Source organism: Callorhinus ursinus, unplaced genomic scaffold (genome assembly GCF_003265705.2).
Source record: "Callorhinus ursinus isolate GAN/ISIS: 27379988/994484 unplaced genomic scaffold, GSC_fseal_2.0 scaffold60, whole genome shotgun sequence".
NCBI classification, from domain to species: Eukaryota; Metazoa; Chordata; class Mammalia; order Carnivora; family Otariidae; genus Callorhinus; species Callorhinus ursinus.
Genome location: NW_027397122.1, coordinates 4,948,869 through 4,964,854, shown reverse-complemented (window position 1 = coordinate 4,964,854; position 15,986 = coordinate 4,948,869). Strand labels below are relative to the sequence as shown.

The 15,986-nt window shown below is 35.9% G+C and overlaps 1 protein-coding gene across 8 annotated transcripts in view; it reads right to left on the bottom strand.

The window, feature by feature from the left end:
- ZPBP (zona pellucida binding protein) overlaps positions 1-15,986 on the bottom strand; it is a 105,834-nt gene that overhangs the window by 36,762 nt on the left and 53,086 nt on the right. Inside the window, exon 7 of one of the 8 annotated variants that reach the window (XR_012375954.1) lies at positions 10,640-11,110. The exons of the other annotated variants lie outside the window; for them this stretch is intronic. The gene's annotated coding sequence lies outside the window, so the exon portion shown is untranslated. The remainder of the gene's footprint in view (positions 1-10,639; positions 11,111-15,986) is intronic. 8 annotated transcript variants of the gene reach the window in all.

Genomic DNA, 15,986 nt, shown 5'->3' with positions numbered 1-15,986 from the left:
AAATACCAGGCCATAATTAAAAGTTTCAGGACACATAATCATAATCACTTAGCTTCCAAATAAATAATTAATAAATAAATAAATCAACGATGCTGGATATGGGAAAACATGATAGGAACAAAAATGATCATATAAATCAGATTCCTGTTTCTTATTTTCCCTGTAAAAAGAATATGGATAGATCTCTTCTTTGACAAAAATAAAAAGGCAAAAAATTGCTAAATCATTCAAGTTTTTATATTTAGTATGTTCATGGTTGACATGGGGTTAATTATTTGTACCAAAGGGTGAAAATGACAAATTCTCTGAGTTGGGTAAGAATTATGGATTTTAATGTAAAACATTTTTGACCACTTTGGATGATATAAGAACAAATCATAATTATAGAAACTCTCCATAAATTAATTATCTGGCCTAAGATATAAAGAATTAATCTGACTGAATAAACATCAGAGTTCCTGGCCCATGATACTCCTTCCTTCACCACCCCCCAGAATACTTCAAAGAATGATTGAGCATCTATGGAAGGAATACATTCTGCAATGACTGGTCATTAATCAGAGGACTGGAACAAGAAGGCATTATTATTTCAACAATGAGCAGCCTGTAAAATATATGAATTCTGTAAGAGACAGGTTGAATAGCTTATTTTAAAATACCACAATCTGCTCCACTGATCATGCCACATTAGGTAATGAATAAAGGTGACCAGAAAGGCTTTTATATTTGTCACACATTTGTCCAACAAGCTTAGAAGGTGATTAACTACTTAACATCATGGGAGCTCTACAACAGGCAACACATATCATATGCTATCCAAGACCACAGTCCAACCAGAGCTCCACTAACCACTGGGGGAGAGCTACTATCTACCAGGTAGGTGTTACAGATTATTACACCGGTAAGCAAGAGTCCTCTAGAAATCTTTAGTTAGCACCTATATTTGGAAATCTCTGGGGAAAATAACTATGGTCATCAAATGGGGATGGAATTAAGAAACAAAGAAGGAGACAAAAGCTCAAAGGTATCTTGGATGAAATGGAAAGAACTGTGAGTTTGCATAGAAAAGACCAGTGATACTGGTGCTCAGGGAGCAAAAGAAATAAAGGATATCACATCTCATGAGAAGGTCCCCAAGGAGAACTATAAAAAAATGATTGAACAGAAACATAAAGCTGTCATTCTCATGGTGGGAACACTGTAACATGGATACTATACACACATGCCAGTGAACTGGGCACAGAACTATGAGATAAAGCTCGGTTTCTTTCTTTCTTTCCTTTTTTTCATTTCTTCTTCTTCTTTTTTTTGGATAAAGCTCAGTTTCAAAGCAGAACCAAAGGCAAGAGGAGGAAAATAAAAGCTTATGTAACAGTTTAAATTCTATGAAAGTTAGAATCCATTTCAGAGGCACATACTGAATCCTAGCACTTCAGGACAGGAAAATTTAACTTTGCACTGTGGGGATTACTTCAATCCTGAGGCAAAAGACAAAAGAGTCTACTCTTCACTCAGGAATGTCTCTGCAGTGGTGGTTGTTCCACAAGAATTAAAACTTGCCCTAGAAAAATTAGGTTCTTAAGAAGGCTAAAGGCAAACTGTAATTTGTGTTTTGAAATTATGAGAGATTTAAACAGGTATATTAAAAAATTTTAAAGTAGCATATTTCTAATTGAAAAAAGCAAGCCACAGGCAGTGGGAGTACAAAAAGGACATTTAAAAATACAGGAAAAGATTTCCATTTCCAACCATATGGTATAGTAGGTATCCTGAAATATCGTCCTGCTACAAATCACCTCACTGAACATAAGAGGATAAAGACTTTGGGTCGCTATATTTCAACAATGAGAGGGAATGAGAACAGAAAGGAAGACAGGAAGAGAGAGAGGAAGAAAGGGGGGGGGGCTAAAAACAAGGATAGAACTACAAATATAATCACAGCTAAATTCCTGATTCATTTCACACCAATCCTAGTATTCCAGAATGTTCTAATTTACCAGCCTACAGAGATAAGGGGGAAAAGCCTTAAAACTGTTAAAAACAAACAAACAAACAAAAAAATCTAAGTAAAACAATGAACCAAGCAAAAAACTTCAGTCACAAAGGGGAAATAACAAGAAAGCTTCTCCATCAAAGCTGGGAAAGGAAAGGGGCTGGGAGGGGAAGATGGAGTGGAGGGCCGGGGAAAGCAAAGACTCCTCTGTAAATTCCTACACAATAATTTGCTTTCAAGAGGGAGGAAAATGGTGCTTATACCCACTGGTCTAAAATCTCAGGGCACTGCTTTAGGGAAAAGAGAAAGGTGACCCTTAGGGTAGCTGTCATGACTCTACAGGTGACATAGAAGGAGCAAAATCATAAAATACCTCTTTAGAAGAGAGGGAGAGAAGTGGAGCTGGCACACAAAGCCCTGGCAGTTCAGGGCACTGCCCTAGGGAAAAGGACTGAATTACATTTAACACTTGCTGTGGTTCTCAGCACCCAGCATGGCTCTATGGGATTGAGAGAAGGAATACAACTCTAAGACATTCCCCCACCCAGGAAAGAACTAGAGGAATTAAGCAAGTGCATCCACAAAGAAGGTTTGAGAGACTCCCCACCCCACACTGCAAAATCTCTACTCTGGTCATTCCCTCCTAAAGCAAGAGCATAAAGACTGGAAGAAGTGACAATTTCTTTAGATATGCAGACACCAATCAAGGCTACCAGGATCAAAAAGAAATCAGGGAAATATGACACCGGAAAGAAACAAACAAAAAAAGTTCCAAAAGCAGACTATAAGGATATAAATATCTGTGAATTGCCTAACAAAGAATTGAAAATAATCTTAAAGAAGTTCCATAAGCTACAAGAAAACAGAGAGATAATCAACAAAATCAGGAAAATAATACATGAACAAAATGAAAAGTCAAACAAAGATAAATACCATAAAAAAAGAACCAAACAAAAATCTGGTATGAAGAATATAATGATTGAACTGAAAAATTCAGTAGAGAGCTTCAAAGGCAGACTCAATCAAGCAGAAAAAAGATCTGTGAACTCAAAGACAGATCATTTGAAATTATCCAATCAGAGAAGAGAAAAGAAAAAAAGAGTAAAGAAAGCCTTACAGGTCTTATTGACATCAACTAAGTCAAAACATGCATTATGGAGGTCCCATAAGTAAGAGAAACACAAAGAAATAGAAAGCTAATTTAAAGAATTAATACCAAAGAACTTCCTAAACTTGGTAAAAGAAACAGACATCCAGATTCATGAAGCTTAAAAGAATCCCAAAGGAGTTGCACAAACGGGACTCCCAAGGACACCAAGAAACCTAACTAAATTGTCAAAATTCACAAAGACTGAATTACGAAAGCAGCTGGAGAAAAGCAACCAATCAAACAGAGGGTACCCCCCTCCTTATGATACTATCAGTATATTTCTCAGTAGAAAGCTTGCAGGCCAGAAAAGTGTGTAATAATTCACTTAAAGTGCAGAAAGAAAAAGAAACTACCAACCAAGAATACTATATCCATCAAAACTGCCCTTTAAAAATGAAGATTTAAAAAAAAAAAAAATGGAGAGCTAAGAACTTTCCCCGGCAAACAAAAAAAAAAAAAGAGTTCGATACCACCAGAAAGAAAAAGAAACTACCAACTACCAACCAAGAATACTATATCCATCAAAACTGCCCTTTAAAAATGAAGATTAAACAAACAAACAAAAAATGGAGCGCTAAGAACTTTCCCTGGCAAACAAAAAAAAAAGGAGTTCAATACCACCAGAAGTCCCAACATCTGTGAGAACACTGCCTTGCAAAAAGTGTTAAAGAGAGTTCATCCAGATGAAATAAAAGGATGCTAAATAGCAACATTAAAAAAAATGAAAGTACAGGGATGCCTGGGTGGCGCAGACAGTTAAGCATGTGACTCTTGGTTTCGGCTCAGGTTGTGATCTCAGGGTCATGGGATCAAGCCCCACATAGGGCTCCGTGCTCAGCGCAGGGTGTACTTAAAAATTCTCTCTTCCGGGCCAGCTGGGGGGCTCAGTCGTTAAGCGTCTGCCTTCAGCTCAGGTCATGATCCCAGAGTCCTGGGATTAAGCCCCACATCGGGCTCCTTGCTCAGCGGGAAGCCTGCTTCTCCCTCTCCCACTCACCCTGCTGTGTTCCCTCTCTCACTATGTCTCTCTCTGTCAAATAAATAAATAAAATATTTAAAAAAAAATTCTCTCTCCCTCTCCCTCCCCTATTCCCCCCTCATTCTCACCCGCTCACTCTCTCTCTAAAATAAATAAATAAATCTTTAAAAAAAAATGGAAGTATAAATCTCACTGGTAAATGTAAATATATGTGCAAACACAAAATAATATAACACTAAGGGTGACACAGAAATCATTAATTAAAGCTAGTATAAAAGTTAAAGACGTAAGTATTAACAATAAATGTAACTATAATGGATGCACAGTATAAAAGATGTGAATTGTGAAATCAGTAACAAAGTGTGGGGGGGATATAAAAATGTAGATTTTTCATGTGCAGTTAAGTTATCCACTTAAAATAGACTGATAAATATAAGATTTATATATAAGTTTCATGATAACCAAAGGAAATAGCTAAAGAAAGGAATCAAAACATAATAATACAAAAAAATCAGCAAATAACAAAGGAAGACAGCACCAGAGGAAGAGAGTAATGAACTACACAGCAGACAAAAATCAATTAACAAACTGGAATGAGTAAGCCCTTACATAACAATAATTACTTTAAATGTAAACAGATTAAAACCCCCTTGTCAAAAAACACAGAGTGGCTTAATGGATAAAACAAGACCCAACTCTATGCTGTGTACAAGAAAGTGACTTTGGATTTAAGGAAACTCATAGGCTGAAAGTGTAGGATGAAAAAAGATCTGCAGATGAAAACCAGAGCAAGGATGCTATACTTACATCTGGAAAAAATCACAACACAGTAAAAAAAACTGTCATAAAAAACAAAGAAAGTCATTATGTAATGATTAGAGTCAATTCAACAGAACGATATAATAATTATAAATATTATCTGCATCAAACATAGAGTATATAAGCATATAATGCAAATACTGACAGAACTGAAGAAAAAAATGACATCAATATAATAATACTAGGACACGTTAATACTCCAATTTCAATAATGGATAGACTATTTAGACATAAAATCAGTAAGGAACCACCAGACTTGAACAACACTGCACACCAAATGGACTTAACAGATATACAGAACTTTCCACAAATAGTCATGTTTATAGACATTATTCATAAGAGTCAAAAGGTGAAAAGTAACCCATTCTCTCTATCAATGGATGAATGGATAACAAAACTTGGCATTTATGTACATGGAATGTTATGCAGCCTTTTAAAAGGAAGAAAATTTTAAGACATGGTACAATATGAATGAACCTTGAGGACATTAAGTGAAATAAGCCAATTACAAAAAGACAATTACTATATGATTCCACTTATATGAGGTATGCAGAAGAATCAAACTCAAAGAAGCAAAAAGTTGAATGGTGGTTGCCAGGACCTGGAAAATGAGGAAATGGGGAGTTAACATGCCCTACCCACAACTGGTGGAACGAATTACATATGAAATGAGAAAGACTGTAAAATAATGTAAACAATGTTATCACCTATAATAACCTACATACAAAAAAAGCTACCCAACAAAAATACACTTTTTTTTTTTCAAGTACTCAAATAATGATGACCAAGATAGACCATGTTCTGGACCTTCTAACATAGCTCAACAAATTTAAAAGAATTGAAATCAATGACATCCTTTGGTACTGTGATTGCTGGATCATAGGGTAGCTCTATTTTTAACTTTTTGAGGAACCTCCATACTGTTTTTCCAGAGTGGCTGCACCAGTTTGCATTCCCAAACAACAGTTTAAGAGGGGTCCCCTTTCTTCACATCCTTGCCAACACCTGTTGGTTCCTGTGTTGTTAATTTTGGCCATTCTGACAGGTGTGAGGTGGTATCTCATAGTAGTTTTGATTTGCATTTTATTTGCATTTCCCTGTAGTCTGTTGATTACAAAGATGTTGAGCATCTTTTCATGTGTCTGTTTGCCATCTGTAGGTCTTCTTTGGAAAAATGTCTATTCATGTCTTCTGCCCATTTTTTAACTAGCTTATTTGTCTTCTGGGTGTTGAGTTTTGTTAAGTTTTTTATATATTTTGGATACTAACTCTTTATCAGATATGTGATTTGCAAATATCTTCTCCCATTCTGTTGGTTGCCTTTTAGTTTTGTTGGTGTTTTCTTCACTGTGCAGAAGATTTTTATTTTGATGAAGTCCCAAAAGATCGTTTTTTGCTTTGGTTTATCTTGCCTCAGGAGACATATCTAGTAAGAAGTTGCTATGGCCGATGTCAAAGAGGTTACTCTGCCTGTGTTGTCCTCTAGGATTTTAATGGTTTCCTGTCTCACATTTAGGTCTTTCATCCATTCTGAACTTATTTTTGTGTATTATGTGAGAAATTTCATTCTTTTGCAGGTTGCTGTCCAGTTTTCCCAACACCATTTATTGAAGGGACTGTCTTCTTCCATTGGATATTCTTTCCTGCTTTGTCGAGTATTAACTGACCATATAATTGTAGGTCCATTTCTGGTTTTTCTATTCTGTTCCATTGATCTGTGTCTGTTTTTAATGCCAGTACCACAGGTCTTGATCACTACAGCTTTGTAATATAACTTGAAGTCCAGAACTGTGATGCCTCCAGCTTTGCTTTTCTTTGCTTTGGCTGTTTGAGGTCTTTTGCAGTTCCATACAAATTTTAGGATTGTTTGTTCCAGCTCTGCGAAAAGTCCTGGTAGTATTCTGATAAGGATTGCATTAAATGTGTAGATTACTTTGAGTAATATAGATATCTTAACAATATTTGTTCTTCTAATCTATGAACATGGAATGTTTTTCCATTTATATCATCTCCAATTGCTTTCATCAGTGTTTTTCATCTTATTTAAATTCAAATAATTAAAATAGTGTATCATTAGTTTCAGATGTAGAGTTCAGTTATTCATCAACTGCATGTAACACCCAGTGCTCATTACATCATATGCCCTCCTTAATGTCCATCACCCAGTTTCTCCATTCCCCCCCATGCACCACCCCTCCAGCAACCCTCAGTTTGTTTCCTAAGTTGAGATTCTCTTATGGTTTGTCTCCTTCTCTGATTTCCCTTATTTTTCTGATTTTCCCTATTTTTTCCTTCTTTCCCCTATGATCCCGTTTTCTTAAATTCCACATATAAGTGAAACCATATAATTGTCTTTCTCTGATTAACTTATTTCGCTTAGCTTACCACCCTCCAGTTCCACCCACATCATTGCAAATGGTAAGATTTCATCCTTTTTGATGGCTGAGTAATATTCCTGTGTGTGTGTACACACCACCTCTTCTTTAACCATTCATTTGTCGATGGTGGGCTCTTTCCATAGTTTGGCTATTGTGGACACTGCTGCTATAAACATTGGGGTGCAAGTGCCCTTTCAGATCCCTACATTTGTATCTTTGGGGTAAATACCTAGTAGTACAATTGCTGGGTTGTAGGGTAGCTCCATCGTCAACTTTTTGAGGAAGCTCCAGATTGTTTTCCAGGGTGGCTATACCAGCTTGCATTCCCACCAACAGTGTTTTATAGTTTTCAGAGTAGAGATCTTTAAACTCTTTGGTTAGGTTGATTCCTAAGTATCTTATGGTTTTGGGTACAATTAGAAATGGGACTGATTCCTTGATTTCTCTTTCTGCTGCTTCATTATTGGTGTAGAGAAATGTAACAGATTTCTGTGTGTTGATTTCATACCCAGAGACTTTACTGGATTTAGGTATCAGTTTTAGCAATTTTTTGGTGGAGTCTTTTGGGTTTTCTGTATAGATTATCTGTCATCTGCAAATAGTGAAAGGATAAAAAAATACTGATTTGAGGGGATACATGTGTTTACAGCAGCATTATCAACAATAGCCAAATTATGGAAACAGCCCAAATGTCCACTGAATGATGAATGGATAAAGAAGGTGTGAGACATATATATATATATATATATATATATATATGTATATGTATATATACACACATATATATATACACACACATATATACATACACACACACACACACACACACAACAGAGTATTATTCAGCCATAAAAATGGATGAAATCTTGCCCTATGCAACAACATGGATGGAGCTAGAGAATATTATACTAGCAAAACAAGTCAGTCAGAGCAGACAAATACCATATGATTTCACTCAAATGTGGCATTTAAGAAACAAAACAGAGAGGGAGGCAAACCATAAGAGACTTTAACTACAGGAAACAAACTGATCAGTGCTGGAGGGGGAAGGAGGCAGTTGGGGGGATAGGTTAAATGGGTGATGGGGATTAAAGAGGGTGTGTATTATGATGAGCACTGGGTTATACGTAAGTGATAAATGACAATTCTACTCCAGAAACCAATACGACACTATACGTTAACTAACTACAATTTAAATAAAATCTTGGAAGAAAAAAAAGAAAAGAAATAAAACAAAGGAGCAAGAAAAAAAGAGAGAGAGAGGGAAGCCAAGACACAGACTCTTCACTACAGAGAACATACTGCTGGTCACCAGAGGGGAGGGGGGTGGGGAATAGGTGATGGGGAATCAGGAGTGCACTTGTCGTGATGAGCACCAGGTGATGTATCACTGATTGAGTCACTAAATTCTATACCTGAAACTAATATTACACTGTATGTGAACTAAGTGGAATTTAAATAAAAATTTAGAAAAATGAAATAAAATCAATGACATATGAAAATAGAGATGCAGGTAAAGCAATGCTGAGTGGAAATTTATAGCCCAAACCTTTATATGAGGCAAGAAAAAAAAAAAATAACCAAAGTCCCTACCTCAAGAAACTATAAAAAGAACCAGAAGACAAAAAAGGAAGCAATTAGAAAAAAAGGAAATAAGTTGGAAGTGAAATTTAATGGAACTTAAAATAGGAAAACAATATAGTCAATGTCACACAAAGCTAGTTCTTCATAAAGATCAATAAAATTAATAAAGTTTTAGCAAGAGTGAGAAAAATAACAGAGAAGACCAAACAGAAGGATCAGCAATGAAATGGAGAGTATTACTAACAGGCATTGAAGGTTAATAACAGAAAACTCCACAGGATTTTATGTTCAAGCATATGACAACTTAGAAATGGACTAATTATTCAAACACCACCAACTATAGAAATTCAACTACAATAAAAATAAGTATCAGAATAGTTCTATAACTATTAAAGGAATTAAATATGTAAGAAAAAGCTCCCTAAATAAAAATATTCTGGTTTTCCAAGAAAATTCTACCAAACATTTCAAAAACTAATGCTGAATTTAAATAGTCTCTTCCAGAAAATAGAAGAGAAGGTAAAACCTCCCACTTTGTGAAGCTAGTATTACCTAGATACCAAAACCAGACAGAGTCTGTATCAAAGAACTATGGACTAATATCTTTCATGAACTCAATATAATATGAACAAACTAAATCCAACCATGTCTACAACATTATACAGCATGACAATGTGGGATTTATTCCAGGTAGACAAGGTTGCTTCATTATTCTTAAAACCAATCAATGTAATCCACATATCCACAAATAAAAGAAGAAAAATCCTATGATCTCAAAAATTAACTCAGAAAAGCCTTGGACAACATCCAATACTTACTGTTAATAAAATCTCACCAAAACAAGATTACAGGGGAATTGTTTCAGAATTATTTACAAAAAACATCTACAAAAAACCTACAGTATAGTACTTCATGTTGAAAGAATGAATGCTTTCTCCATAAACTCAGAAAAAGAAATGGTATCTACTCTCACTACTCATATTAAACAAAGCACAGGATGCTTTAGTCACTGCAGTAAATCAAAAAATCAGTAAAGAGGCAAACATACAGATTGGAAAGGAAAAAATAAAACTGCCTCAATTAGGAAATGACATGACTGTCAGCAAAGAAAATCCCAAGGAATATAAAACACTCCACAATACAAAAAACCTCCTAGAGCCAATATCTAAGTTCAGCATGTACCTCAGAAACAAGATGAATACAGGCTGATAAAATGCATTACCATGCACTGACAATGAACATATAGAAACCAAAATTAAAACACAGTATTTCTTAAGGTTGTTCCATAGAAAAGGAAACACTTAGTATGAACTTATTAAAATGTATAGGTTATGTATGCTAAAACTTACAAAAAAGATGATAAAAAAATTGCAGAAGACCTAAAAAGATGTAGAGACATATCATGCACATGGATTGGAAGAAAGAACACAGTAAAAGTGTAAGTTATTCCCAAATTTATACAGAGGCATACCTCAGAGATATTGTGGGTTTGGCTCCAATGACCATTCCAAAGCCAATATCACAATAAAGTGACTCAAATGAATTTTTTGGTTTCCCCAGGCATACAAAAATTGTATTTACACAATCTTCTAGTCTATTAAGTGTGCAATAGCAGCAGTATGTCTAAACAAAACATTGTTCAGATCTTAACTAAAATATACTTTTTTGCTAAACAATGCTGGCCATCATCTGAGCTATCAGGAAGTCTTAAATCTTTTGGCTGGTGGAGGTTCTACCTTGATGCTGATGGCTGCTGACTGATCAGGGTGGTGGTGGCTGAAGGATGGCATGGCTGTGGCCATTTCTTAATAAGACAACAATGAACTTTGCTACACTGATTGACTCTTGCTTTCACGAGTGCTTTCTCTGTAGCATGTGATGCTCTTTGATATTTACCCACAGAACTTCTTTCAAAGTGGGAGTCCGTCCTCTCAAACTCCACCACCGATGCTTTATCAGCTAAGTTTCTGCAATATTCTAAATCCTTTGTTGTCACTTCAACAGTCTTCACAGCATTCTCACAAGAAGGAGATTCCATCTCAAGAAACCACTTTCTTTGCTCGTCCGTAAGCAGCAACTCCTCATCTGTTCAAGTTCGATCCTGAGATTCTAGCAAATTCAGTCCCATCTTCAGGCTCCACTTCTAGTTCCAGTTCTCTGCTGTTTCCACCACATCTGCAGTAACTTCCTCCACTGAAGTCTGGAACCTTCAGTTTGTAAAGAAATGCAGTAACTGTGAAGCGCAATAAAGCAAGGCACGATAAAACGAGGTATGGCCCGTGCAGGACTGATTAACATAATTCTTACCAACATCCCAAAGGTTTTTGTAGACATACACAAATTTTAGCTAAAATTTAATGATGCGCAGATCCTAAAGTAGAACAATCTTGCTAAGACAGAAATACAATGGGAAGAATAAAGGCCCATCATTAAGGCCCACAGTAGTTAAGACAGTGAGGTATTGAGAGAGGCATACACACAAAGAAGGGAAAAGGATAAAGAACCCAGAAATAGAGCTACACAAGTACCTCAACTACAGTTTAACAAAGGAACCAAAGTATTCAATGGAGAGAGGACAGCAATTTTAACAAAGGATGCTGGAGAAATGTGACATCCATAGGCAAAACGGTACCAACAAAAACAGCCTTGCCCTAAATCTCATACATAAAGCAAAACTAACTCAAAATGATTGTAGATATCATTTGTAAAGCAACAAAAAAAAAAATGCAAAATGTAAAAAAAATTTTTTTGAGAGGAAAATCATTAGAATGTAGGACTACACAAAAAGTTCTTAGATTTGATCCAAAAAAAGCACCCCCATAAAAGGAAAAATGGATACACCTGACTTCATAAATATTAAAAACTTCTTTCCTTAAAAACCAATGTGAAGAGGAAGAAAAGACATGCTAAAATCTAGGAGAAAATATTTACAAACAAAATATGAGAAAAACACTAGATCTAGAATATATGAAGAACCCTTTTACTTTCAAAAAAGCAAACAATTCCAACAGAAAATGAGCAGGAGATAGTTCATCAAAAGGATGTGCAGGTGGCAAATAAGCATAACAAAAAATGACCAACATCATTAGCAATTAGGGAAATGCAAATTAAAACCATAATGGGATATTACTAAATAACTTCCATGGGGGATAAAATAAACAACAGTTACAATACCACATGCAGATAAGAACTTGGTACATGTACCACCTTGGACGAATCTGTAGGAAATTATACTGACTAAAAAAAGCCAATCCCGAAAGGTTACATTCTTTATGATTACTGAAACTTTAGAAACGGTGGGCAGAGTAGTGAATGTCAAGCGTTAAGGGAAAGGAGCGGGGGTTGGGGGGCGGGAGTCAGGAAAGATGTGGGCATGGATATAAAAAAGTAACACAGGATCCTTGTGGGACTGGAACTGTCTGTATCTGGACTATGGTGATGGATACATGACTCTGCACAAGAACTTAACACACAGAAATGAATAGGAGTAAACTGGCCGAAGCTAAATGAGAGCAGTGGATTGTAGCAATGTCAATAACCCTACTTGTGATATTGTTCTCTATCAGTATGTTTGCAAGACATTACCATTGGGAGAAACCGAGCAAAATGTACAAGGGATTTCCTTATAATATTCTTACATCTGTAAGTTTACTTAAAATTCTCCTCAGTATTTTCATGTAAAATAAAAAGATCTTAAAACAACTGATGTATGAGTGTCCCTTTATAATTGTTACAGTAATTTTAAAACAAGGCCACAAATTCTATGGCATTCATCTCATAAAGTAATGGTGTCTGAACCCCTTTCTTTAAATCAGGCAGACCTGTGAATGCTTTGACTAAGATACTACAATACATAAGATGCCAAATAACTCCCAAAGCCGAGTCAGAAAAAGCCTACGGTTTATGCTTTCACTTCTCAGAACACTCATCCTTCTATGGCTTTCTTACAGGTGACCCCCTGCCTCAGAAACAAACCATTTGCTGTGAGAAGTAAACACCATGGATGTTTGAAAATATGGAGATGGTAGAGAACAGAGAGTGTAGGAGAGAAAAAAGAAAAAAGAAGAAATCATAGCTGTAATTTTCAAAGAAATTGATGGAAGACATGAAATCATAGGTTCAATAACGACAAGGCAATCTCACACAGAACACATACAAACAAGACCAAACCAAAGCAACCATAAATGAGATTGCTAAGAACTAAAGATACAGAAAAAAAATTATTGAAAGCAGAGGAAAAAAAACAACACATTAAATATGGAAAAACAACCACCTCTAGGGGCACCTGGGAGGCTCAGACAATTAAGCATCCGACTCTTGGTTTCTGCTCAGGTCATGATCTCAGGGTCCTGAGATCAAGCCCTGCGTCAGGCTCTGCACTGGGTGTGGAGCCTGCTTAAGAGTCTCTCTCTCTCCCTCCGCTCTTCCCCCCCACATCCCCTGCTCGCTCTCTCTCTCTCTCAAATAAATAAATAAGTCTGAAAAACAAAAAACTTGTAAATAATGGACTTATCAGAAGCAACAGAGGTTAAGAAGAGAGTGAAAAAAATACTGAAAATGCTGAAAAAGTAGCCTACCAGACCAAAATTCTCTAACCAATGAAATATTCTTCATAAATAAAACAATAAAATGTATAGGTAAAAGGAAACTGAAAGAATCCTTTGTCAGATCATAACCACAACAAATGAAACAAGATTTTTCAGACTAAAGGGAAATAATATCAGATAAAACCTTTGATCCTCAGAAGAAAGGAAGAACACAGAAAATGGTACTCTACATGTGAAAGACTATTTGTTCTTTAAATATCTTTAAAATATGTATGACTGGGCACCTGGGTGGCTCAGTTGGTTAAGCGACTGCCTTCGGCTCAGGTCATGATCCTGGAGTCCTGGGATTGAGCCCCACATCGGGATCCCAGCTCAGTGGGGAGTCTGCTTCTCCCTCTGCCCCTCTGCCCTCTCGTGCTGTCTCTCTCTCAAATAAATAACTAAAATCTTTTAAAAAAAATAAAATATGTATGACTGTTTACAGCAAATGCCTTTAAAAGTATTTTTATAGATTATAATATAGGTGGATAGAATGATAATGCATAAAGGATGAGGGTGGTTTAGAAACAAATGAAGCTATAAATGGCAATATTTCTGTATTTAGCAGGAAGGGGCAAAATATAAATTTTAAGTGTACTGTGAAATAATAAAAGATGCATATCACACTTTTTAGAGCAACCACTCAAACAAATAAGGCAAAGAGTACATAGCTATGAGAATAGCTAACTAAAAATAAAATTCTGAGAGACCCATTTGCTTATCTTTGGCAGCCTAAGGGGAAGGTTTCCAATCGGGGATTCAACGGGACAGTAGCAAAGAAACGCAGAGGCTTGTTGCAGAGGCAACAGACAGAAACTCCCATCTCTCCCTGTTCCTCTGAAGTAGGTACATGTGCATAATTTAAACGCCACTTCCTGAGGACCTTCTAATCAGCCTACATATTAGTACTGAGGAGATCTTCCCTTTGGGACCCTGACAGATCTTGGCACACCGTCAACTAGTGGAAACCACAAAAAACAAAGAAGGTGGCTTGGAAAACCACAAAAGTATGAAGACAACCAAGAGTCAAAGCAGGGTTGAATGATAAGGTTCAACTCCTATAAGAGACCATACCTTCAAGACTGGGAGAGGTGGTTGTTTTATCTAATACAGAAATCAACACAAAGTATTCAAGGAGCATAAAGAAACAATAGAATATGTTCAAACAACAGAACAAGATAAAACCCCAGAAAAAGACCTAACTGAAATGGAGATAACTGATTTACCTGATAAAGATTTTAAAGTAATGGTCATAAAAATACTGAATGAGGTCAAGAGAACAATGCATGAACACAGTGAGAATTTCAACAAATATGAAAAGTATTAGTACCAAACAGAAATCCCAGAACAACTGAGCAGAAAATTCAAGAGAGGGACTCATTGCAGACAAGACAAAGTAGAAGAAAGGATCAGCAACCCTGACAACAGAGCAATGAAGATCATCCAATCAAAAGAGTAAAAAGAAAAAAGACTGAAATAGAATGAAGACACATAAGGGACTTCAGAACAGCATCGAGTGGCCCAACATTCACATTATGGGAGTCCCAAAAAGAGAAGAGAGAGAAAAGGGGCAGAAAGCTATCTGAAGAAATAATGGCTGAAAACATCCCTAACCTTAAGAAGGTAACAAATATCCAGATCTTGGAAACCCAAACAGCCCTGAACAAGAAGAATCCAAAGAAACCCACAGCATTTATTTATTTATTAAATTATCAAAAACTAAATACAGAAAAAGAATCTTACAAGCAGCAAAAGAAAAACAACTTGCTATATACAAGGAACTCCCACAGGAATACTAATGGGTTTTCAACAGTAACTCTACAGGCCAAAAGGGAATGGCACAATATTTTCAAGGAGCTAAAAGATAAAAACTGCCAAACATGGATCCTCTTACAGAGAAAGCTGTATAACAACTGAAAAGAGATAAGGAGTTCGGCATACATTCAGAAGTTGAAGGAGTTCCTTATGAAAAAATGTTAAAGGGAGTTCTTTAAGCTAAAAAAAGGAAAGCATGTTAAGTCGTAAAAAAAAAAAAATGTGAAAATACAAATTTCAAGGGAAAAGGTAAATCTACAGTGGAATTCTGAATAATCTAGTGTTAATAGTTTCATCACTTACAAATATAATATGAAGTTCAGAAGACAAAAGACAGAAATAACTACAACAAATACAATAATTTGTTAATGGATATACAAGATAAGATTTAAACAGGGACATAAAAACATAAAACATTAAGGGGAGTAAATGTATAAAGCTTCAGAATTCATATGAATAAAATGTTATAACTCTAAAGTATTTATGTGATTCTCATGGTAACCACAAAGCAAAAGCCTGCAGTAAGTACACACAAGATAAAGAGAAAAGAATCTAAACATCTCTTTGCAGAAAGTGACCAAGAGAAAAAGAAAGGGAAAAGGAAATTTAAAAAAAGCCACAAAACAAATGACAAAATGCTGATAAATCCATACCTAATTACTTGAAAAGTGAAGGGACTAAA